The sequence below is a fragment of the Coptis chinensis genome, chromosome 5, assembly GCF_015680905.1.
Source record: "Coptis chinensis isolate HL-2020 chromosome 5, ASM1568090v1, whole genome shotgun sequence".
Taxonomy (NCBI): domain Eukaryota; kingdom Viridiplantae; phylum Streptophyta; class Magnoliopsida; order Ranunculales; family Ranunculaceae; genus Coptis; species Coptis chinensis.
Window position 1 is genome coordinate 21,983,253 of NC_141460.1, and position 26,082 is coordinate 22,009,334.

Genomic DNA, 26,082 nt, shown 5'->3' on the forward strand with positions numbered 1-26,082 from the left:
GAATAACATGGCGGGATCCTTTAGGGACTTTCTTGGGTGACCTGACTGGGTCGTTTAGACTTAAAAAATTCAATTTGTTTGTCACGATGTTCATTTTAAAAATTAAATTTCACTTAATCAGCCTAAACTCAAACTCAAACTCGAAAACGACTTCATCAAGCTTGAGCAAACTCAAACTCAAACTCGAAAACGACTTCATCAAGCTTGAGCAAACTCAAACTCAAACTCGAAAACAACTTCATCAAGCTTGGGAAAACTCGAACTCAAGTTTAATCAACCCAATCTTCCACCCAAACTCTAAAAAAACATCAAGTTTGAAATCATCAAGTTTAATCAACCCAATCTTCCACCCTATCAAATTTAATCAACCTAATCAAGTTTAATCAACCCAGCCAAGTTTGAGTATATACTCAAATAGGACACGACTCGAATTGGGTGAAGTCGCCAACTTTAATTCCCACTGTTGATTCACAACTCAACACTCGAAGTATGAACATGACAGAAAATTCAAAGTTTTTTTTTTTTGGGTTCAGTCTCGCAAGAGAGATGATACCGACTAAAAAGGTTTGAAAAAAATAGTAGCTAGTATGCGTTGAGGTGGGGGGGGGGGGTGTATTGGGCTATTGTTGTTGGACTTAGTTGTCAGGCTTAGGTCGGAGGCTACCCAATGCAATTTGATGAGTGCCCGATTAAATCACCTTTTTAAATTATCTACGCCAAGTAGTATTGTAGCCATATGGGTTGATTTTGTTTGGACCATAATAGAAAATGGCCCAGTCTAGTCATAGGCTTTAAGTAATTTATTTACAACTGACCTAGCAATCTCTTGCTGGGTCTTTTAGGAGGCAGACTTCTCAACCGAACAGTAACAATGTATTTCTAATCTCTCTATTTTATTTTAAAATTTTAGAACCACCTCGCTTAATTATTCTAATAAGCTCCCTTTTATTAAGCAATTTACAAAAAAAACTCCCTCACTTTACTGAATTAGGCTTTATATTATCCGAGAGATTTCATATTATCTGAGAGATGTTAGAGCGACAGGTTTAAAGACTTGAAAAAACACCGATGCTCGCATACTTGTAAACTTATTAAACTCCAATTCTTCCAAGAAAACAACAAACATCTCTGTGTAAAAAAATGGACCCAACCTCAAAATCATGCAAAAAGTTCCACCAGAAAAGATTAATCCTAGACGAAATAACAAACAACTTAGTATGTGAATCATGTGGAGTGGAACAAGAGTTCAACAACTTCCAACCTCATTTCAACATCTCAGAAGGACCACAAGGAATATTCATACGTGTCGGTTCGTCACTTGTCGGTTCATCGTCACACAACGGTGATTTTAATTACAAAGAAACTAAACTTTACTATTCCAAGTTAAAAATACAAGAGATTAGTAAATGGCTAGACTTTACACCTACGCGTACAAATGAAGTTACGCGTATGATTGAAGAGATTACAGATGGGGATTTTGGGAGTGGGAATTGGTTTAGTGTACTTGTCGGGGCTTGTTGTTATGTTATAATGAGGAAGGATAATAATTTGTCGTCTTTATCTATGTCAGAAGTCGCAGTTGTTATTGGGTGTGAGTTACATGAGTTAGGTAGAATGGTTGCTATAGAGTTATTAGCTATTTGGAACTATAGTTACCTGAGTTTGAATTGTTTTGTCGTTCGAAAGGGCGATTATGGTGTGTCATAGTTTTGACAATGTGTTGAAAGGGGATATGGTGGGGAAGATGATTAAACAAGGGAGGTTTTTGTTGAATTGTGCGGTTAAGTAGTTTTTGACTACTGGGCGTCAACCCGTTCCGGTTATTGTGGCTATTTTAATTTTTGTTTCGGAGTTGAATGGTGTTAAAGTTAGTTTTGATGAAGTTGCCAAGGAAATGCGTGCGGGGGTATTTACGTGTAGGAAGAGGTATAAAGAGATTAAAGAGGCGCTTGTGAAAGTTGCTCAAGGTTTGCTTAGGGTAAGAATGTTATGGATGAGAATATAGTGAAGAATGCATTGGGTATTATTCAGTATATGGAAATTAAATCGAGGTTAGAGCGTGGGGACAAGAGGAAGTTTATTGAAATGCATGAGTTTCATATGGAAGAAATGGTTAATGAGTGTTTGAGAAAAGAAACTGGATTTGATTTTGATGATTTAAGTGCGGAAAATGATTCTCAATATTTTAAGGGTGAGACTCGAAATAAGATTTCTGGAAACGCTAGTTCTAATGATATGAACAATGCTAAGATATCTCAAGAGTGTTTATCTAACATGTATAGAAACTTCTTGAGTGAAAATCACTATGTTAAATCGGTAGATGAGGGGGAAAAGGATTACAGAAAAAAAAAAAAAAAAAAAAAAAAAAAAAAAAAAAAAAGTTGGTATTCAGGTGTATAAAGTTGGGTGGTCTGGAATGTCGGATATGAGCCAAAAGCTTTTCTTAGAAGAAATATTGGAGAATGATGTTGGTTTTAATGGTTTGCCTCTGTCTTTTGTTGCGGGAGAGTTGGCTTGTAAAAGAAGAAGAGAGAAGATAAATGCTGCAAAGCAACGAATTGATGAAATCATGCAACCACCCAACTCTGTTCCAGGTGACAAGAAAAATATGGCTATGGTAGAAGTCTCGCAATGTAGAAAATGAAGGAAGTAGAGAGAAAAAGTAGCTTATATTGATTGGGAAGATTATATTATTGAAACTCTCCTCCTCCATCATGTGAAAGAGGAGGAAATAGAACAAGGTCATTTTAAAAGGATGCTAGACCTGTATGTCTTTGATTCTGAGAGAACTTGTAAGATATTTGGAAGAAAGAAGATGAACAGTATCATTGATCAGAAGAGAAAGAAAAAGATGAGTATAGTCTCGAATGGATTCAGATAGCAGTCTCATGTTGAAGAAGGTTTGTCGTTTTGCAGATTTCACAATGAAGCTTAGGAACAAACAATGTAACACTTTTTAACACTTTTTTGTTTGTACAGTGTTAAAAGGTCTTGATACAAGGTAAAGTTTTGAGCTCATGAAATTCATCTTCATTTTCTTGTTTTGAGTGAGTTTCAGCAATTTTGTTTTGGGTTATTTGTGTTTTCTACTGCAATTTACTTGTGAGTAGTTTTCGTTATATAAATATCCAGTCTCAAGTGCTTGGTGATCGTCTTTTTCATGACTTTAAGAACAAGTAGGCCGCAACTCTTTTTCTTCTTTTATATTCATAGGTTACAGTTTTCAATTGATTTATGGGGTGAGTTCACTTAAGAGTGATTTTGGTTTAGCCCATGTTTGCTTGGAAACTTTTTTTGGGATATTATTACTAGGAATTTTTAATTGATTAATGTCTCGACTTAAGTATGCACTTATTTTATGCCCAACTTACTAGCACAATGCAAGCTGGTCGGGGTCAGCACCCCCTACCAGCATATTACTTGGGAAACCGCTGAAAGGCATTCGTTTATTTGCAAAAGTGCCAAAGGGATGGACAAGTGAAAGTTGTTTTTTCTTGATCAGCAGGATCAATGAAAATCTGAAAATAGCCTAAATATCCATCAAGAAAACAGTAATATACATGACTAGCTAAACGTTCAAGCATCTGGTCAAGGAAGGGAAGAGGGAAGTGATCTTTACGTGTCACCGCATTAAGTTTGCGATAGTCAATACAAATTCTCCATTTCACTGGGATGTGAGTGGATATGCATTCATCATTTTCATTTCGCACAATTGTAATGCCAGACGTTTTGGGGACAACGTGGATTGGACTTACCCAAACACTATCAGAGATAGGATATATCTTAAAACTTCCTCTCGCACTGCACCACATCCTTTATGGCGGGGTTTTGACGACGTTCTACTTCACATGATATCTTTGCACCTTCTTCAAGATGTATGTGATGGGTGCACATACTAGGGTCAATGCCCTTGATGTCATCTAATGAACATCCTAGTGCAGAACGGTGTTCTTGAATGACATGAATTAAACAACCTTTTTGATCAGCAGTCAATTTGGATGAAATGATAATTGGGTGACTGCCATCTAGATCAAGATGTACGTACTTCAAATCCGAAAGAAGAGGCTTTAAGTCAGGGGTGGGAGGAGTAAGGATCAATGATTCATGAGGAAAGTCGTCTTCAACAGAGAAAACGGATTTATGTTCTTCAAAATCGCTAGACATCACGGTAGTAGGGTAAAATAGTGGTAATGACTCTAATAACGCATTGACTTCTTTACTGTATAAAGCAACATCAAATTAGGAAACACCAAAAGAAAGGAATTAGTGCACTTCATCATCCAGAAAAGAGTTTGTTAAATACTATTGCGCGAGACTGTCAATCATGCTAATCGCACCATTAATGTTAGCATTTGGAATTTGTTTCATTAACTTGAAAACATTTACCTCAATAGAAAGATTTCTAAAAGACATGGTCATGGAACCATCCCGACAGTTTATGAAGGCATTGCTAGTTGCAAGGAAATGACACCCTAAGATGATAGGAATGGAGTCACAGGCGACTTCTGTATCAAGAATGACAAAATCGACAACATAGTCAAAGTCTTGGACTTTTACGATGATGTTTTCCACAATGCCTTTGGGATACTTGATGGAGCGAGATCGGCTAACTGCAGAGTCATGTTGGTAGGTTTGAGCTCATGTAGACCTAGTTGTTTGAACATGTAAATATAGAAGTAAGTTCACACTTGCTCCTAAGTCTAGTAGTGTAGTAGCAGTATACTTATCTCCCAATGTGCATGGAACGGTGGGTTTGCCTGGGTCCTTGTATTTGATAATGCCTTTAGTTTCAGTGATGGAAGGGAACTATTCAATGAGGAATGCTTGTTGAGGAATAGTAGTTCTCCTTTTTGTGGTGCACATATCTTTCAGAAACTTTGCATGTTTTGGCAATTGTTTGAGGATCTCAAGAAATGGTAAGTTGATGGTCAAATTCTTAAAAGTTTCTCTAATCTCATCAAAATTTTCATCAGGTTTGTTCTTTGCCAAACGTGTAAGAAACGGTGCCTTTGATCGGAATTTGGCATAAGGATCAGCTTGCTCGTTTCCCAGTGTTGTGGACGGTGACTTGGTTGGAATTGGTGCTTCCAGTGTAGGTTCAACATCAGAAACAGGTACATTAGGAGGTTCAGCTGCAATTGAGTGAGCATCCAGCATACGTATTTGATTGTCTACGATTTTGCTAGATCGAAGAGTAGTGATTGCATTCACCTCACCCTGGTTTGGATTACTTGTACCTGATGCGTTATTGAGTTCAAAGGAAATGTTTGATGGCTTAGGGTTTGGAACTGCTTGTCTAGGAAACACGTCTTTCTGACTCTTATCCTGTGCTAAAAGTTGAAGAGACTGCTGCATAGACGTCAACATTTGAGATTTTTGATTCATTATTTCATATAATCCAGGAAAGATCCAGGAAAGCTTCATTCGTCTTCTCAACAGAAAGTTGCACAAGTGGTGCAATAGGAGCTAGTTCACGGTTATTGTTGATGGGCTGAGGTTGATAGTCGTAACTTGGATTGACTAGAACAAGGTTGCGGTTATTTTGATAGGTAGGATTTGAATTGCTTAGAAACTAATTTTGGCCTTGTTGGTACTGCTAATTATTCCCTTGATGGTATGGAATATAGTTAGTGGATGGTCTAACAGGCGGATTGGCGAAACCTGGGGGAGCCATCTGTTGTGTATTTGGTCACCATGCGAAATTCGGATTCTGTCTCCACGGTGCAGTAGGGATGTTAAAAGCACAAGCTTCTTCAGATGGTTGTGAAGTGGAATCATATAGCAAGGGACAATAAGCATCAGGATGGTTAGGACTTAGGCAAATAAGACATGGGGAAGTGTTAACGTTCATGACCTGTTTTGTTTTTTGATCATTCACTTGAACTGCGAGAGCATTTACCTTCTTTGTTAGGGATTCGATCAGGGTTTTTAATTCTGGATCAGGTTTTACCTCAAACACAGATGTAGCTTTGGAAATAGTGTCCTTAGATGATCTGGAAGAATTAGTGCTACCCTAATAGGTACCTCTCGTTGCTTGTTTTTCAAGAAAAGTGTATGCTTTCGTAGCTCCTTTGTCCATGAAACAATCGCCGTTCATGATATCAAGTGTTTCTTTTTTATGGTCGAAAAGATTATTAAAGAATGAACGGATGAGGACAGCAGTGTCGAGCTGATGATGGGGACATTCTAAAAGAAGATTAGTAAATTGACTCCAAGCTTCCATCAAGGATTCATGAGGATGTTAGTGAAATAATTCGATCTTCTGAAGCATTTTAATAGTTTTCTTCTGAGTGTAGAATTTGATCATGAATGACTGCACGAGCTTTATCAGCTAATAAGGTGAAAGGACACAACCTTAGCAAGACTTGTTCATTGGAGACAGATAGATGTTAGAATGTGGTGGCTACTTGCTGAATCCTACGAAGATGATTGTACGGTTTCTCATGGTCTAAACCATGATAAATAGGTAACAATCCGAAAATGATGGGTGGGATTCAAAAATCACCCTCAATGTCCTCGAGTTTGATGCAGGAAGGTTTTTCCTGTAAGGCAGTAGTATAGAAGTCCGAAAGGGGTTTATCAGCTGGTGGAGTTTCGTCGGCTATAACTACTGGAGTTAATGGCAACAAACGATTTTGACGAAGTTGGTTTATGGATGAAAATCCTTTATGAGGTGATAGCTTACGCAATTGTCTATAGTATTTTCTCCTACGATAAGTATGTTCAAATTCTTTACTATGACCAGACCTTAATCTCATGCAAGCACAAAATTATAATCTTATGTACATAAGGAAAGAATTTTTACATGAATTTTATCTCTGGCGTAAGCATTAGAAGTGAACAACATAGGCCTGAGCTGCTGCTAATGTAGCAGTGAAGTGAAAGTGAAAAATAGTGGTGTGGGTTTTGTTGTTCATCTTAGATTCTTTTGTTTGGAGGATGGTTTTGATGGGTTGAAAATCTCTCACTAAACTCTCTTCTAAACTTTCTAATGGTGGAAAACACTAGTAAAGGGATGGAGTTTATAACATGAAAATGAAAACAAGGATTAAAACATGGAATACTTGTAGAGAATAAAACTTGATAGAAACTTTGATTGAAGAGAACTTGTAGAGAATGAAAACTTGATTGAAGAACTTGAAGAACAATAATGGAAAATGTAAATAAAGCAAATCAAAGAAAATAAATAGACTTTTAATTAAATGACTTAATGTAAATTTGGGTTACACTACTCCTAAAAAACCAAATGGTTTGGACCCTAAAACATTGGATAACTAATTCTTTACATCTCTTTGGTTTATATAGGACACCATTTATAAATATGCCCTTCCTTCTAAAAACAATCTTGTGGGCTTTTGACCTAAGCCCATACAATAAAAGTCTTGATTTTGGCTTTAAGTCCCTGAGTCCGTAGCTTTCAGCCTTGAGTCCCTGAGTCTTTGACTTTGACAGTTGACTTGACTTTTGACTTTGACTTTCTGGCACTTTTGCTCCTAAGCTAGAATCTTCCCAAGAAGCATAAATAGCCATCCTTTTTGTGCTAAAATGCACGTATTGGGAATATGCGTCCTAAATGGCCTGTATCCTGCAAACGGTAGCAAAAGTTATAAGTTGTTTGTTCATTAAGCATAAGAAGGGCATATTTAAAGCATTGTAAAGGTAATAAAATACACATTTAGGGACTGATCAACTACCCCCAAACAACATTTTGCTTGTCCTCAAACAAAAGATGAGAGAGAAAAAACTAAGATCACAAATGTGTGATTTATTACACTCGTCTCGTTTCGCGGAGTGCGATTGCATTGACCATATGCAACAAGGCCTTAAACCACTAGGACTTTCCTAGTGGAGGAGCTTAAGCCTCATGAGAGTTTTCCAGAGAAGGTACTCACAAACTTTCTCTATCTAGTACAAAGGGTCTCGTTTCCTTATTTATTCTCTGAGGTTTATACATCTTATTAGTGGGGGGATAAAGAAAAGCTCCTTTGAACTCAGAATAATATATATACAACAGTTTAATCATCTAAAGATAAATGTACAAAACATGAGCGGTGAAATGCAAAAGCACAGTCGTTTTCGAAACTTTTGTAGAGCGTCCTTAAGTTAGATTCTCACAGGGGTGTGTTGCAATCACAATTCTCTGATAGATTCAGTCAAGTTTCATTTTCTCAAGTGCAGAAGGCACTTATATTCGTCAATACTCGAATGACGTCCAAGGAAACTAGGGTCGATTGATCATAATATCCACTTACTATCACACCATCATATTCCTAGTTGAGCTAAAGGTCTTTTATTAGGAATTACGGGGATTCGGTAGTGGTTTAGAAATAAAGGGAAGGGAAAACAAACTCTGATAAGTTGAGAAATTGGGTCTTCAGGATATTTGTAACTAGAAAAGGACCTAGTTTTATTCTTTGCTTTTAAAATTGTGATTCATTCTTTAGCCCTTTGGCTTTGTGACTCCAAATGATTTTGAATTTTAGGAGTACTAACTTTGCTTTTGTTTCTTTTGAATTCGACTCCTTTAGATTTTGAACTTTTAGGAGATTTCAATTTTTGAATCTTTTCTTTCTTTTCTCTTTTAAAGTTTCTAACTATTCTATTTTTGTACAAGGCATTATCTTCTCGTTTTTACAGATCATCCAATTCTCAACTCGTCAACTGGGTAAGCTTTTTCTTGTGTGTGTAGTAACGGTTCAGGGATTAATGGTGAAGAAATAAAAAGGCTTTTAGAATTTGGTGAAAGCTCAAGGGGGGTAACTGAAGTTTTAGTAGTGGTGGAAGTATACTTCAAAAGAGTTTAGAAGTTGAGGTTCATCCTAAATTGTTTAGAGTTTGAGTGAGGGAGATAGAAGAAGAAAGGTAGACTCTTGAATATTAGAATAGTTCTAAGTTAATGAACTTGAAAGCTTTGATTGTTAATTAAATTGACTTGAAAAATTATTGAAATGAAACAAGCAAACAAGATGAAGATTGAAATAAAGAAAACGAAATAACAAGTTGATTGAAATAAAGGAAATGAAATAACAATAAATTAAAAATATGAATTAAAAAAACAATACAAATAAAATAAACAAACCAAATGGTTTAGATTCTAAGACAATTGATGAGTTCTCTCTCCTTTGCTTTTTGATTATATACCCCTACTTTTGCCATTTACAAATTTGCCCTCATCCATTCTAAACTAGACACCTCACCCCTTTTATTTTTGCTTTATGGGTGCTTTCTTTACCAAGGTAGGTTTAGGGATAAGTTTTCATAATTTGAAACAAAGGCCTCCATCTTTGGTCTTCTGATTTGAGTCCTTTGACTGTTCACTTTAACTTTTTTAGCACTTTTCCATATCAGCTACTGGTCTTCTTAATAAGCGTGATTAAGGCTCCTTTTGGTGCTAAGATGCAGCTTTTATGATAAGTAGTCTGAAATACTCCTTAACCTGAAAAAGACAGTAAAAGCTATAAGTTGTATTTTCGTTAAGCGTAAAAGGGACTGTAATGCTGCAATATACGGGTAATAAAATGCACATTTGGGAGCTGATCACCACCCCCAAATAGCATCTTGTTTGTCCTCAAGCAAGGATGAGAGAAAAAACTAAGATCACAAATGAGTGATTTATTATCAATTGTTATACTAATCTCGTTTCACAGAGTGCGATTGCATTGACCATATGCAACAAGGCCTTAAACCACTAGGAATTCCCTAGTGGACTTTAAGCCTCGTGAGAGTTTTCCAGTGAAGGTACTCACAAACTTCTTGTATTTAGTACAAATGGTCTTGTTTCCTTATTTATTCTTAGAAGTTCATACATCTCATTAGCAGTGCATAAGGACAAGCTCCTTTGAACTCATAATAACATATGTATAGTAATTTAAGCATCTAAAGATAATTGTACAAAACATGGACAATGAAATGCTAAAGCAGAGTTGTTTCCGAGGCTTTTGGGGAGCTTCCTTAAGTTGGGTTCTCACAGAGGTGTGTTGCAATCACAACTCTTTGATAAATTCACTCAAGGTTTGTTCTCTCAAGTGCAGTGGGCACTTATATTCCTCGCATACTCAAATGACGTCCAAAGAAACCGGGTCGATTGATCACACTTGTCACTTACTATCACACCATCCTATTCCTAATCGAGCTAGAAGTCTTTTATTAGGAGTTATGGGGCTAGGGTGATGGTTTAAAAGGAAAAAAGAAAGGAAAACCAAAATCTGATAAGATGAGAAACTGGGCCTTCAAGATACTTATAACTAGAGAAGAACCTCATTTTGTTATTTTGCTTCCTAATTGTGATGCATTATTTTAGCCCTTTGGCTTTGTGACTCCATATGATTTTGAATTTTAGGAGTTCTAGCTTTGCTTTTGATTCTTTTTGTTTCTGATATCGTCTCCTTTTGATTTTGAACTTTTGGGAGATTCGATTTTTTACTCATTTGGATTTTTGGAGTTTTGGTTTTTGTTGGGTTTTTCTTTTCTTTTCTTCTCTTTCTTTTCTTTTTCTTTTGGAAGAAAATAAATGTTCTATTTTTGTATAAGGTCTTCTCTTCTTTGTTTCTGATATCCATCTAGTTATCAACTCATCAACTGGGTAAGCTTTTTATTGTGTGTTGTGATGGGTTAGGAATTATTGGTGAAGAATAAAAAGGCTTTTAGAAAGGGTGAAGGCTCCAGAGGGGTAACGAGAGGAAAACTATATTTTTGGAGTTTTAATGTTTATTTGGCTATATCGATCCAAAAAGGGCCTAAATTCTCTCATAGGATATGGCGTGGTGATCAAGCAAGTGGACGTGTGGTCTTTCTATCCGGACATCCTTTGTGTCATCACTCAATAATCATTCCGATGAGGCTTTTGGCTAGATTCTCACAGGATATGGAACTTAATTGTTCTAACCTTGGCTTCGGAAACTCACTGCTATATACAAACAAATGATGATGCATGCCATTCATAAAAAGATGCAGAAACTATTATACGTATATTAGTCTGAGTACGAAAAACAAGTCCTTACTATAATGCTATAATGAGACTTCTAAACTTTTTATTCATCATAGAAAAAGGAAACAAGACTTTTTAATACTAAACGGAAAAATATTTTTGGTCTTTTTTGAATTTTTTTTTTGGAAAGGAAGAAATATACTATTATATATACTATATAGAAAATGCCTGTTTTTCAAAAATGTTACTATACCAACTCTATGATAGAACTATGTTTGTCCTCAAAGTATGAAGATATAAGGAAAGAGATTACCATGGAAACATGAGCAAAAATGGTGATACACCTGTATTATGTTCTTCATGATAAAAATATGCCACCCCCAAATAAGTTTGGGGCGTGGTTTGTTTGATATAGAACGAGAAATACATGGTTTATTATACTAGGGATATCTACTATAAAATCTTTTTGGGTTTTTGTATTTTTTTTTTTTGAAAACATATATGAAATGCATGAAGAAAATGGAAAATTTTGGCATGATGTATCTGTTTTACCTTCTACTCATAAACTAAATTCTACAAGAAAAATAAAACACGCAGATAATATTAAACATAAAGTTAAACTTATATTACATCATACACATAAAAAAGAAACATAAAAATAAATAGATCCAACTATATGAACACTAGGAGTCCTAGTCAGAATCCATGCGTGACTCGTCTTGATGTCTAGAAGATCCTTCTCCTTGCTAACGTCGAGGCCTGACATATCTATCACTATGCGGGAGCACGTCTCTGATGCTTTGCAATGTTCTAGTGACACTGTGCTGAAAACATCGCTGCTCTTGCTGGAAGGTCCACTGCTCCTCTCTAAGGGTATGCTAATTCGCTCTGATATTCCTCTATTCTGCTATGATGTTACCCTAAGTTTCCCTTAGTTGGTGGAGATATGAGTGCAAGATCCTCTGACTTCCATGGAGGAAATGAATTCCGTCCATGGGCTGAGTGAATTGTCGAGTGGCATCTTCAGTAAAGTAATCTACTTTCTTAGTCGTCGAGCGTGCTTGCTCATCGGCTCTGGCTTGGAAGCCATGACCTCTGGACGCAGTGGGCATAGATAGGACATGTGGTAGCATCCTTGACCTCCACTAGGGCGTCTGTGGCTTGGAACCCCCAGTGATGCATGATATTGGTGACCAGCATTGGTAGAGGGGCAGTCGTCTTCTTCGGTTTGTAGATTTGCTCGAAGATAAAGGAGACGAGGCAAAAACTATTCTTCTGCTCTTGAAGAATCCATAAAATATGAAGCATTGCCTTACCTATATCCGAAGGCTTGGCCGAGCCTACCGGGTTGTATGCTGTCTACTGAGATACTGCTAGCTGGTTCCTTCGTAAGGAACTCTGATAAGCACAGTAAGACATGGGGTTTTTGAAAACTTGAGTCAATCCTAACCAGACGGCTGGATTACTCTCATCAGCTGAGCTCGATGAGCAGGTGGCTAGCACATAAAAACTGTAAAAACTGAATTGTTATAAGGTTAAAGATCGGGGAAAGTTGATGTTTGACAATTCGAGCACCAGCCTTCTCTCTTAGCTCGTCTCTTACGTGCGTATGAACTCATACCTAAACCAGGAATGATTTTCGGTATATGTGTCCATATCTTAAGCTGCAGTTCTTTAGGAAATGCTTGCACACAATCATTGAAACTTATCCATCTAGTTTTGCTAGGTGGAGGGTTTTTGTTTGCTACAGAAGACATTTTTGAAAAGTTTTTTAGAAACGAGAGAGATTAGAAGGGGAAAAGATTTAAACGATAGGGGAACGATTTTTAAGAAAGGAAATTTTTGAAATTTTTGGAAATATTTGAGTCTTTTAACGTTAGATTCTCAAGACAAAATAGAGAGCTGGAGGCAAAAAGATAGAATTAAATAGAGAATAGTATCACTTTGGGTTACTCTATTTGTTTAATTCTCATTCGGAGACGCCTCATTTTGTTTTGTTTTGTTTTTTTTTTTGGGCTTGTTTTCTCATTCAAAATATATCTCTATCCATATAGAGGTTTTGCTAAGAAGATAAAATTATAAGTTAATACGGTATCATTTTGGTTACTCCGGACGTATAACCTTCATTTTTTAGATCTTCTGGTTTTGAAAACTATGGAGAGATGTTTTAAGAAACTCATACTCAACAGCTGTGATTCTAGATATTACCACTTTAAAACAAATCATAATAGATATTCTTAGGCAACTTTCGTGTCGGCTCTGTGGGGAACCCAATCTAGACAGACAGAGCTTTAGCTACGCGAGTTGGGGGATTTATTGTGCAAGACATGGAATGTCCTGACCTAGGCGAATAGCTCAGGGATATAGGTGACCCTTAGTAAGCAAAATTGATCTCAAACCGCCCATAGATTGCGTAGTTCTAAGGGCTGGTTTGTGTAAAATCCATTGCCCGTTTTGAAAAAATCACTTAACTATTAATGCATCGAGAATCTATCATTAGTAGCACAAAGAAATCAAACATTTTTGAAAAAGAAGTGTAAAATAAAGAAAAGAAAAATTGTATACTCGCTACACAGGTTCACACTTACTCAAACGATGAGTGAAAAATGTTTTACAAAGAATATGCGAGATATACTGTGGACTAAGGCTCCGACACTTACAACCACACCCTCCATGTGGAGAGGTCCGGTTACCTTATTGATGTATCCCCCTAAAGCAAAAGATGGAATGGAATGGGAAAGGAATACATTGAAAATGAGGATTCAATCCTCGTAGATGAGATGATTAAGAAAGAGTTTTTAGCGCTCCAGCTTTATTCATGTCACTTGTTGCTTCAATGGTTGTGTTTGTTGGTTTAGGATTAAGAATAACTTGACCTGGGAACAAACCTACCTAGGTTTTATCTTGGGCTAACAAGTTCAGAGATTGTTGCATGGATGCTAGGATTTGGGCTTGTTGTTGGATGACAGATAGCATTATTTTGGTGGGTTTATCTATTTGGACACTAGTTGATGGTGTAACGACGACTAGGTCTCTTTGGTTATTAATAGGTTGGTTTTGATAGTTTTGGTTAAACTGGGATGGAACCAATGCTCTGTTATGATTGTTATAGGTACCTTGTCCTTGTCCTTGTCTGAAGGTATTTGTTGGTTTGTTGAAACCTAGTGGTGTTTGGTTTTATGGAATGTTGGTCCATGCGAAGTTTGGATGTTGTCTCCATGGTGCATTGGGTACATTGAAAGCACATACTTCTTCTGGCTGAAGTGATGATATGTTTGTGATCAAGGGACAGGTGGCATCTATATGATTGAAGCTTAGACAGAAATTGCATGGTAAGGTATTTACTTTCATGACAAAATGAGAGGTTTGGTCTTTTTGTTTGGTTGTGAGGGCATCTATCTTTCTTGTGAGGGTTTCTATTAGGGTTTTGATTTCTAGATCTGGTTTCACCTTAAAAATACCACTAGCCTTGGTTGTATTGGGTTGGGCTATTTTGGAATTGTTTGTCGCCCCAGTGGATACTCTTTTCAGCTTGGTTTTCAAGAAAGGTTAAAGCTTCAATTGCACCTCTATCCAAAAAATTACCGTTAATCATGATGTCAAGGATTACTTTGTGTTCTGGGAGAAGGCCTTTGAAAAAACATTGGACAAGAGTGGATTTTTCTAGTTTATGGTGAGGACATGAATGGAGTAGGTCAGAGAATCTATCTCATGCTTTAGAAAATGTCTTACTTGGACTCTGTCTGAAGAACTGTATCTTGCTTCTTATATCTTCTATTTTCTTTGGCGGGAAGTACTTCTTCATGAAAGAGAACACAACCTTTTCCCATGTATCGAAAGAGTCAGTTGAAGTTTTAGTATTGGTGGAAGTATACTTCAAAAGAGTTTAGAAGTTGAGTTTCATCCTAAATTGTTTAGAGTTTGAGTGAGGGAGATAGAAGAAGAAAGGTAGACTCTTGAATATTAGAATTGTTCTAAGCTAATGAATTTGAAAGCTTTGATTGTTGATTAAAATGACTTGAAAACATGAAATGAAGATTGATTAAAACATTGAAATGAAACAAGCAAACAAGATGAGGATTAATACAAAGAACAAATAACAAGTTTGATTGAAATAAAGGAAATGAAATAACAAGTTGATTAAAAGAAAGTGATATGAAATAACAAGATATTAAAAACATGAATTGAAAAACAAGACAAGAAAATAAACAAACAAAATGGTTTTGAACCTAAGACAATGGATGAGTTCTCTCTCCTTTGCTTTTTGATCATATACCCCTACTTTTGCCATTTATAGATTTGCCCTCATCCATTCTAAACTAGACACCTCACCCCTTTCACTTTTGCTTTATGGGTGCCTTCTTGACCAAGGTAGGTTTAGGGATAAGTCTTCATAATTTGAAATAAGGGCCTCTATCTTTGGTCTTCTGATTTGACTCCTTTGACTGTTCACTTTGACCATTCACTTTGACTTTTTCAGCACTTTTCCACATCAGCTACTGGTCTTCATAATAAACGTGATTAAGGTTCATATTGGTGCTAGGATGCAGCTTTTATGATAAGTGGTATGAAATACTCATTAACCTAAAAAAGACAGTAAAAGCTATGAGTTGTCTTTTCGCTAAGCGTAAGTGGGACTATAATACGGCAATATACGGGTAATAAAACGCACATTTGGGAGCTGATCTCAAATAGCATCTTGTTTGTCCTCAAACAAGGATGAGAGAAAAAACTAAGATCACAAATGAGTGATTTATTATCAGTTATATATACTAATCTCGTTTCGCAGAGTGTGATTGCATTGACCATATGCAACAAGGACTTAAACCACTAGGAATTCCCTAGTGGACGAGCTTTAAGCCTCATGAGAGTTTTCCAATGAAGGTACTCACAAACTTCTTCTATTGAGTATAAAGGGTCTTGTTTCCTTATTTATTCTTAGAAGTTCATACATCTCATTAACGATGAATAAAGACAAGCTCCTTTGAACTCATAATTGCATATGTACAGTAATTTAAGCATCTAAAGATAATTGTACAAAACATGAGCAATGAAATGCAAAAGTAGAGCTGTTTCTGAGGCTTTTGGAGAGCTTTTTGAAGTTGGGTTCTCATTGGGGTGTGTTGCAATCACAACTCTCTGATAGATTCACTCAAGGTTCGTTCTCTCAAGTGCAGCAGGCACTAATATTCCTCGCATACTCAAATGACGTCCAAAGAAACCGAGATCGATTGATCACGCTTGCCACTTACTATCACACCATCCTATTCATAATCGAGCTAGAGGTCTTTTATTAGGAGTTATGGGGCTAGGGTGATGGTTTATAAAGAAAAAGGAAGGGGAAAACAAAATCTGATAAGATAAGAAACTGGGTTTTCAAGATACTTGTAACTAGAGAAGAACCTCGTTTTGTTCTTTTGCTTCCGAATTATTATACATTTGTTTAGCCATTTGGCTTTGTGACTCCATATGGTTTTGAATTTTGGGAGTTCTAACTTTCCTTCTGATTCTTTTTGTTCTTGATATCGTCTCCTTTTGATTTTGAACTTTTGGGAGATTCAATTTTTTTTGTTTTTTTGTTTTTTTTTCGACTCTTTTGGATTTTTGGAGTTTTGGTTTTGGATGAGTCTTTCTTTTCTTATCTTTCTTTTCTTTTCTTTTTATTTTTGAAGAAAATAACTGTTCTATTTTTGTACAAGGTCTTTTATTCTCTTTTTCTGATAACCATCCAGTTCTCAACTCATCAGCTGGATAAGCTTTTTATTGTGTGTTGTGATGGGTTAGGAATTATTGGTGAAGAATAAAAAGGCTTTTAGAAAGGGTGAAGGCTCAAGAGGGGTAACTAGAGGAAAACTATATTTTTGGGTACATTGAAAGCACATGGTGCATTGGGTACATTGAAAGCACACACTTCTTCTGGCTGAAGTGATGATAGGTTTGTGATCAAGTGACATGTGGCATCTATATGATTGAAGCTTATACAGAAATTACATGGTAAGGTATTTATGTTCATGACAGAATAAGGGGTTTGGTCTTTTTGTTTGGTTGTGAGGGTATCTATCTTTCTTGTAAGGGTTTCTATTAGGGTTTTGATTTCTGGATCTGATTTCACCTAAGAAATACCACTATCCTTAGTTGTACTGGGTTGGGCTATTCTAGAATTGTTTATGTTGCCCCAATGGGTACTCTTTTCAGCTTGGTTTTCAAGAAAGTTTAAGGCTTCAGTTGCACCTCTATCCAAAAAATTACCATTACTCATGATGTCAAGGGTTACTTTGTGTTATGGGATAAGGCCTTTAAAGAAACATTGGACAAGAGTGAATTTTTCTACTTTATGGTGAGGACATGAATGAAGTAGGTCAGAGAATCTATCCCATGCTTCGAAAAATGTCTCACTCGGTCTCTGTCTGAAGAACTGTATCTTGCTTCTTATCTCTTCTGTTTTCTTCGGCGAAAAGTACTTCTTCATGAAGGAGAACACAACATTTTCCCATGTATAGAAATAGTTGGTCTTCTGTGAGAGAAGCCAAGCATGACTTTTGCCAGCTAAAGTGAAAGGAAACACTTGTAGCTTAACCTGATCGTCGGTAACACCTGGATGATAAAAGGTATTACATACTTTATGTATCTGGCATAGATGCTCGTACGGTAACTCGTGTTCTAACCCATGGAAGATGGGTAGAAGATTGAACACGTTCTGTGGAATCTTAAAATCGCTCATAAGCGATGTGAGTCGTATACAAGATGTAGGTCCATCTTGCAATGGTGTGTAAAAGTTGGAGAGAGGCTCTTCAGCTGCACTACTTCGTCAGCCATCTTAAGGGATGGAGGACTAGAAACAGGAGATTGTCTAGGTAGACGAACTCTCCTACGTGAGTAAGTTTTATTCTTACTAATACTAGAAGTGCCTGAATGCAGTATCATACGCTTTTAGCAAGACCCCAAAACTATCCTAACATGCGCAAACGGTGCAATGTATGCTCAAGCAATCAAAATTTGTTTTTACAGGTATGGAGTTTTGAAAACTTTGCTATTGCTCTATTGTTTACTATGCCCTGTTCAGAGGAACAGTTAGGCGCATAACTAGGATGGCTCTACTACACGTCTCAGAAGAGTAGGCAGTCACTTCACCAAGTGGTGTGCTACCAAGAATCTCACTCACGATGAATCTAGAGGAGGGGAGTGAGGAAGGTAGTTGGTCCACCGGAATCTGGTAACTGATTACTCTAAATCCTCATGGCTAAATTTTTGTCCTTTTCTAGAGGAGAGTAACTACTTGGGCTCTAGTTGATTGATTTAATTAATTTTTTTGGTCTATGGCTTTCAAGATTCAAGCAACGTCCAATTTACCTACATTGGGTAATGACTTCCTAATGGTTGTTATGGCTCGGGTTCAACCTTATGCGCGAATGTAAATTGCAGTGCGGAAAGTAAATTTCAAACAATCATGTAAGCATGCTTGAACACACAAGTATCCTCTTACTTGGGCTTCGAGGAGGTTTAGAATTTACCTCTGATGCCATGCTTACAAGCTGTGTGAGGAGAAGACAACGTCGGTTGGCGCTTGATCTAAGAATCAGGCCCAACCTTTCGAGCTTTACCCTGTTTTAAGTTACAATAAAGGCCCACTTAAAAAATCCACAAGTTGGGTTTTTGACAATTTATACAACTTTGCCTTCAAGGGCTCAAACTTAAAACTAAACTAAGATTATACTAATCTAATTAACTAGTTTTAGATTAATCTCCTAGATTAACTACAGTCAATTGGACTTAGAGTGTTGATTACCAAGTTGATTCAAAGTTTGTGAGCTATGATCCACAACTTGCCTCACACACTTGAACTTCCCAAGGCAATTACACCTCTAATCCCTTGGTAAGTATTAAACTTAAACCAAGTTTAACTCAAGTTTATCATAAGAAATCAATCAAAAACGAAGTTTTTTTTTTTTTTTTTTATAACTAAGTATTACAAACAAGTTATACTATTTTCTCCTACTCTATTACAAAATCCAGGCTCGGATTACAACTTCTTGTCACAAAGGAACTGGCCTACAAAAAAAAATAGCATGCACTTCTGTGGAGGTGGCCGGGTGGTCGCCCGCTAGCTAAGATGCGGTCGCCCGTCCGATGTCGTCCAGTGTCTTCTGTGTCTTCAACTCCTCTTTAGGTTCTCTGTTCTGCAACCTAATTTGCAAGAAAGTAGATCAGTACAGAGAAACAAAAAAAATGAAATGACGAAAAATAAAAAATAAAAATAGAAATGGAGAGGTGTGAATGATGCTCCCTTCTTAGATACTCAACCAATCACTCTCACTCCTTAAATCCTTGACGGCGGCGCCATTTGAAGTTTTAGTTTGCTTCAATCTCCCAGCAGTGGTGCCATTTGAAGTTTTAGTATTTGTGGAAATATAATTGAAAAGAGTTTAGAAGCTAAGGTTCATCCTAAATTGTTTAGAGTTTGAGTGAGGGAGATAGAAGAAGAAAGGTAGACTTTTGAATATTAGAATAGTTCTAAGCTAATGAACTTAAAAGTTTTGATTGTTGATTAAAATGACTTGAAAACATGAAATGAAGATTGATTAAAACATTGAAATGAAACAAACAAACAAGATGAAGATTGAAATAAAGAACAAATAGCAAATTTGATTGAAATAAAGAAAATGAAATAACAAGTTGATTGAAATAAAGGAAATGAAATAACAAGAAATTAAAAACATGAATTGAAAAACAAGACAAGAAAATAAACAAACCAAATGGTTTGGATCCTAAGATAATGGATGAGTTCTCTCTCCTTTGTTTTTTGATTATATATCCCTACTTTTGCCATTTACATATTTGCCCGCATCTAATCTAAACAAGACACCTCACACCTTTCACTTTTGCTTTTGCTTTTGCTTTATGGGTGCCTTCTTGACCAAGGTAGGTTTAGGGATAAGTCTTCATAATTTGAAATAAAGGCTTCCATCTTTGGTCTTCTGATTTGAGCCCTTTGACTATTGACTTTGACATTTTTAGCACTTTTCAACATAAGCTACTAGTCTTCATAATAAGCGTGATTAAGGCTCTTTTTTGTGCTAAGACACAGCTTTTATGATAAGTGGTCTGAAATACTCCTTAACCTAAAAAATACATTAAAAGCTATGAGTTGTCTTTTCGTTAAGCGTAAGAGGGACTGTAATGCGGCCATATACGGGTAATAAAACACACAATTGGGAGATGATCATCGGCCTTCTATGAGAGAAGCCAAGCATGACTCTTGCCAGCTAGAGTGAAAAGAAACACTCGTAGTTTATCCTGATCGTCGGTGTCGCCTGGATGATGAAAGGTATTACATACTTCATGTATTCGGCATAAATGCTCGTACAGTAACTCGGGTTCTAATCCGCGGAAGATGGGTAGAAGATTGAACACGGTCGGTGGAGTTCTAAAATCGCTCGTAAGCGGTGTGAGTCGTATACAAGATGGAGGTCCATCTTGCAACGGTGTGTAGAAGTTAGAGAGAGGCTCTTCAACTTGTAATACTTCATCAGCCATCTTAAGAGATGGAGGACTAGAAATAGGACATTGTCTAGCACGACGAACTCTCCTACGTGAGTAAGTTTTATTCTTCCTAATACTAGAAGTGCTTGAACGCAGTATCATACACTTTTAGCAAGACCCCAAAACTATCCTAATATGCCCAAACGGTGCAATGTATGCTCAAGCAATCGAAATTTGTTTATGCAGGTATGGAGTTTTGAAAACTTTGCTTTTGGTCTATAGTTTACTATACGCTGTTTAGAGGAACAGTTGGGCGCTTAACTAGGATGGCTCTACTATACGTCTCAGAAGAGTAGGCAGTCACTTCACCAAGTGGTGTGCTACCAAGAATCTCACTCATGATGAATCTAGGGGAGAGGAGTTGATAAGAGCCCAAAACTGTAGTTTTAACCCCTTAATAATCATACTTTTAGACCAATTATGTGAGTAATAAATAAGAGTTAATGCTGATTACGTGTTTTTATGTATTTCAGGCAGTAAAGTCAAATATATGCAGAAATGTGCCACTTTGGCGAGATAACGGAGCAAGGGTTGGTTGCTAAGAAGTTTTGTGATAAAGGCCAAGATTCAAGGAGACAAAGCCTTTGTAAAGCCCGGTCAAAAGCTAAAAAGTCAACATGGGCAGAAATAGTGCACAAGTCGGAAGAACTTCCGAAGACCATATCTTTGGACTCAGACCTCAGAATTGGGCCTACCTTATGTCAAAACGACCGACTCGGAAAGAGCTTTCTAATGGTCTAAGCTTTGGCCCAATCAGAGGAGCAAAAGTGGACAAAAATTCTGTTGAAGCCAAATCCAGCTGAAGAGCCCTTTTTGGACTGAAAGAATTAGGTTTTAGGCCCGATTTTCCGGCCCAAAACATGGCTCCAAGCCCATACACGATTTTTGGATCTGAAGCATATAAAAACAAAAGCTTAGCTCTTTGTTAATGGTAGATAGTTAGACCTAGATTAAAAATTAGATTAGTTAGCCTCCATTAATTAGTTTTAGAATTTAGTTTTAAAATTTCAATTAGTTAATTAATTAGTTTTTTTCATATCTTGTTTTAGATCTAGTTTCATGTTTAATTAATTACTTTATAACAAAGTAGATTATTAATTTAAATTCATTTTGAATCATTGTTCTTATTGTTCTATTAGATTTGTAAAGTTAATTTCTTATTCAAATCATTACTCTCACCATTGTTCTTTGTGTTTGTTCAATTGAATTTGTTTAAGTCTTGAGAGTTAAGAGTGGAGCGATTCATTACTCGTTATATTGCATGAATATATAAGTGAGAGTAGGAAATAAATAGTTAATCTTGTAAGAATAAGATTAGAGTAATCTAATTGAGTTTTACGGGTTATCAAATAACCAGCGCCATCTTAATCTCGTTCAAGACAAGAATTCAATTGCTTGAATCAAGGGGCAATCCCCATTCTCTACCCACCCACCCTTTTAATTTTTCATTCTTATTTCTTGAATTTTTGGAACTGTTCACTGTTTTAGGCATAGGGGCTGCGGATTCACAGAGGAAAACACGACGGTAAAGGTATTTCTAAATTTTCAAAAATTCTGAAAATTTTCAGACGTAATATTTAATGTGTTTTTGATTTACTGGAATATTTTAAGATTTTTCCAAGTTGGTTTTCCTTGTGAACAAATATGATCTTTATAGTGCTGCATTTCAGTTTTCAAACCGTAAGTTCTTGAAAAACAGACGAGTAAGGTTACTTAGTACGATATCAACCAGAGTCACTCAAACGCCAATAACTATTACTATCAAACACCATACCAACTAGAACCACACCACCAAGTTTCCCCTCCACTAACAACATTTGACAAAATAATGGCCCAAAACAAAATAATACTTCAGAACCTAGAACGGACAAGATTAATGCTAACCTCACATAACACAGAACTTTCAACCTTGCCCGAAATCGACACACAAGTAGAACAACCTACTCCCATAACCACACCATTCGACCTAGTTAAGACCCACCCTGAATTTCATGAACTATTACCTACCCATGACCCTCCCATTAACCATTATGTTAACTCCACACCCCACCTAGATGAGAAAATTCTTGAAGATGACTCTTTAGGACTTGTTTTGGATAACCACTCAAATTTGATAGATGCCTCCGAGGAACCTCCCACTGATCCATCTGAATATGAATATAATAATGACACATTAGAAGATATTTATAAAGATGTGACGGAGGAAGAATTTAATAACTATTGGCATTCTCTTAATATGGACCCTCCTGTTGAGCATGTCCAGGCTTTTGAGTTTGCTAACCGCGACTTTCTATTTGGATGATTCCTCGACAAATTCGAATGATGCCATTGAGGATACTTATAGTGTTTTAGAAGAAAAGGGTGAGGACATAGAGATTAACAATTCTAATCTAAGGCATGAACAAGTTAATGTGCAAGAAAAAAGAGGAAATAACTTCTTTAGCGCAATGTGAATCTCAATTTAGTTTGGCAGCTGAGGAAATAACAATGGAAAGAATAGATGACTTTCATAAAGATAAAGCCACGAACCACAACCTTGTGGATTCAGCCAAGCCAAATGTAGAGTTCTTAAGAGCGTGTGAGGATCCAACAACTGATGAACCACCAACTGACCACCAACCACCTGAGTTACCACCTCCTAAAATCCAACCATCTACCAACACTAAACCATCCATTCACCCACCATTTTAGAGGAACCTCGAATTTGCACTTGAGCCTATTGCCTCAGAGACCCTCTATAATTTTTTCAACCCTCACAGTGATGAGTGTTTGCCTAGCACACACTCCCATGAGTACACCATTCCGGTAATTGAGAGCCAAACTTTGACCGAGTGTAGTGAGAAACCTAGTTTGTCTTATTTTTCCTCATCTGAGCTTCATGAAAGACATCACGATCCACACTTCATTCCCTTCGCACCTAAATTATCGCTAATTCATCTTTTGGGTCATTCCAACTATTTAAAACAACTACAACATGATGGGTTACATATGTTTTTTGATAGGATGCATAAGTTTTCATTCCTTCGCTTACATGTTTGCATCCAATTATACAACATCATTATGTTTGGGGGTGTTGTTAGTATCATGTTTTTATGGCTAGACCCCCAACTCTTTCGACTATTTCTTTATAGTTGACCATGCATCATCCATTTTGTGCCACCCCAGTTTCTTGTTTGTTTGGGGGTGTACACAGTCTAGGAGAATCTGACTTAAAACGACCCCACATTAAGTCTTGGGAATTCGACTTTAAAAGACCCACATTTTAAAACAAATTTTCAAAAACCTGTTTTCAAAAATTTGTTTGGGGGGTAAGGTGTTTGTTTTTCCTTTCTTGATCACTAAACTTCCTATTCTTATCCCTTCCCCATCTCGTAGCTAGATTTCTTGTTGTTTGTTGTTTTGATGTTGTTTTTATTGTTTTTAGTAGTTTGGATATTAAGTTGTTAAATTTAGTAGTTAAATTTGAATTCGTTAGTTAATTGTAATTGAATTTCATTTTTTTTAAAGTTAAGTGGTTCTTTTCAAATTGTGCATTGTTTTTATCGTTAATCCCACCTTCCCGAATTGTTTAGGGGTGGTATTATTTAGCCTAGCATAATTCGTTATATGATCATCTATTGTATACTTTGTTTTGGAGTGAAGATTGAGAATATTGCCGATATGGGCATCGCTATGAATAGATATTGTGGAAGGATGAAATCTCGATGAGTTAGGCAGTTTCTATCCTAAATTCAACTTAAAAGATATTAGGGTTGTTTTAGAATCAAGAATATGAGTTGTTTCCATTTTTGGTTTTGGAAATTTTATTATTTCCGGCAATTGCCTTAAAGCTTTTTGGCAACTTTCCGATTTGTCGTAGCAATTTACAACCTATAAAAACTGCATTCATTCTATACTCACAACCCCAACTACATCTCACATTCATCTCTCACGATTCACTCCCACTTTACCTTATTTTTCCTTCGCACTTCGGCTTATCAGGTCCCCGAGCGCACCTGCACCAGAGGAGCGCCACCTGCGCCCTAACCACTGTTAGAGAAATCCTACCCTGAGCGCGACCTGCGCCCTCTTCAAACCAAACCGAAAGTGCCACTGCCCAAAAACTGGAATTTCAGTTTTTCAGTTTTCATACCGGAGCTAAAGGAGAGCGCACCCTGTGCCCAAGTGCCTGGAACTCGAAATTCACCAGAGCGCACCCTGCACCCAAGCCAAGCATAGCTAGAGCGCACCTGCGCCCTGGCCCCTACGGGCACCAAAAATTTCCAGTTTTCTGAGGGTTGTTCTAGGATAGTTGCAGCTGTTCTAGAGAGTAGTTTTGTGATGACATCCCCTCGTATCATACTGGAGCAGTCTTTTGAAGAATTGTTCCAAAGTCACACCTATGGTGCTTGGTTTCGCGAGGTGATCATACAAGCAAGCTGGGAACCACTAATGCTAAGTCCTGATGAACTTTATTCTCCTGCACTTACATCTTATTTTTATGATAATTGTAAGTTCTTTGATAGACCGGATGGAGAACAAGTGTTCTCCATCACCGTTGAGGATGAAACGATGGAAATTACTAGGTTCTTCTTAGCCTTTGCTCTCGGACTTGCTATGCCCGCTGAAATACAAGACTCATTATCCTATTTGGTAGATAATACATACCTCTATAACTATGAGGATTTGCATGAGCATTATGGGGCAAGAATCTTTAGGATAGAGGACCAAGGGGAATATAACGTCTCCCTTGGTAGCCTGTCCATGAACGTGGGCACAGTGATGTTCTTTATAATGCTAAACATATTAGGGGAGTGGCATTTTTCTTTTGCGAATGACGCCACTTGTGACATTTTCCTTGCTCTAGCTGAGGGACGTCTACTATATGACCTTCCCAAGACATTAATGTCTAGTTTATCACGAGCCCAGAACATGAGGCATAAGTATCTTCTTATGCCTGTTTTAGTTTGTCGTATTATGTTATGTTTCTTCCTTATTTTTTGTGCCCGTTACACGGATCGGATTGGGGTCGACACTATGAGACCCTCCAACTCTATTATTCGATCCTTCCGTGCAATGACTTGGCCGAGATGGCAAGTGCAACCTCATTTGGTTGCCCCCTACACCCCATCCGACCAAGTGGTGCTAAACAGGTTAGCGATTGTAGATGATATGGCGTGAAGCCTGGCAAGTTATCATGGCATGGTAGGATGCGAAGGAACCTCATCTCTTTAAAGATGAGTCTGATGAGGAGGAAGAGTAAGCAGGAGTGCAGGTAAGTTTTTAGTTTCAGTTAGTGTCTGCTTATGTCCCAAGCAAGTAATTTCTTATTACCCCATAATGGGTGGAACTCCTATAGAGTTACGTCAGTTTTTATTTTCTATATTAGTATGTTATAACCTTGTTTTGCAAATGTTCCAGAATTGCACGCGTTTCCATGGTATCTTTCTACCCTTTTTAATTAAATACTTTGAAGACAAAGCATGCTTCTTGTTTGGGGGGGGCATAGAAACACGTGTAATTAAGGCATCTGTTAGGATATAGATATATATAATATGCACTTGTTTTCTAATAAAATTTCAAAAAAATAAAAATAAAAAGTTATGCTATACACTTAGAAATATTGGTATTGTTTT

General features: G+C 37.0%; 1 pseudogene; it reads left to right on the plus strand.

The window, feature by feature from the left end:
- Window positions 1–1,337: 1,337 nt before the first annotated feature.
- On the plus strand, window positions 1,338–5,795 carry LOC147497087 (plant-specific TFIIB-related protein PTF2-like; annotated as a pseudogene).
- Window positions 5,796–26,082: the final 20,287 nt, after the last annotated feature.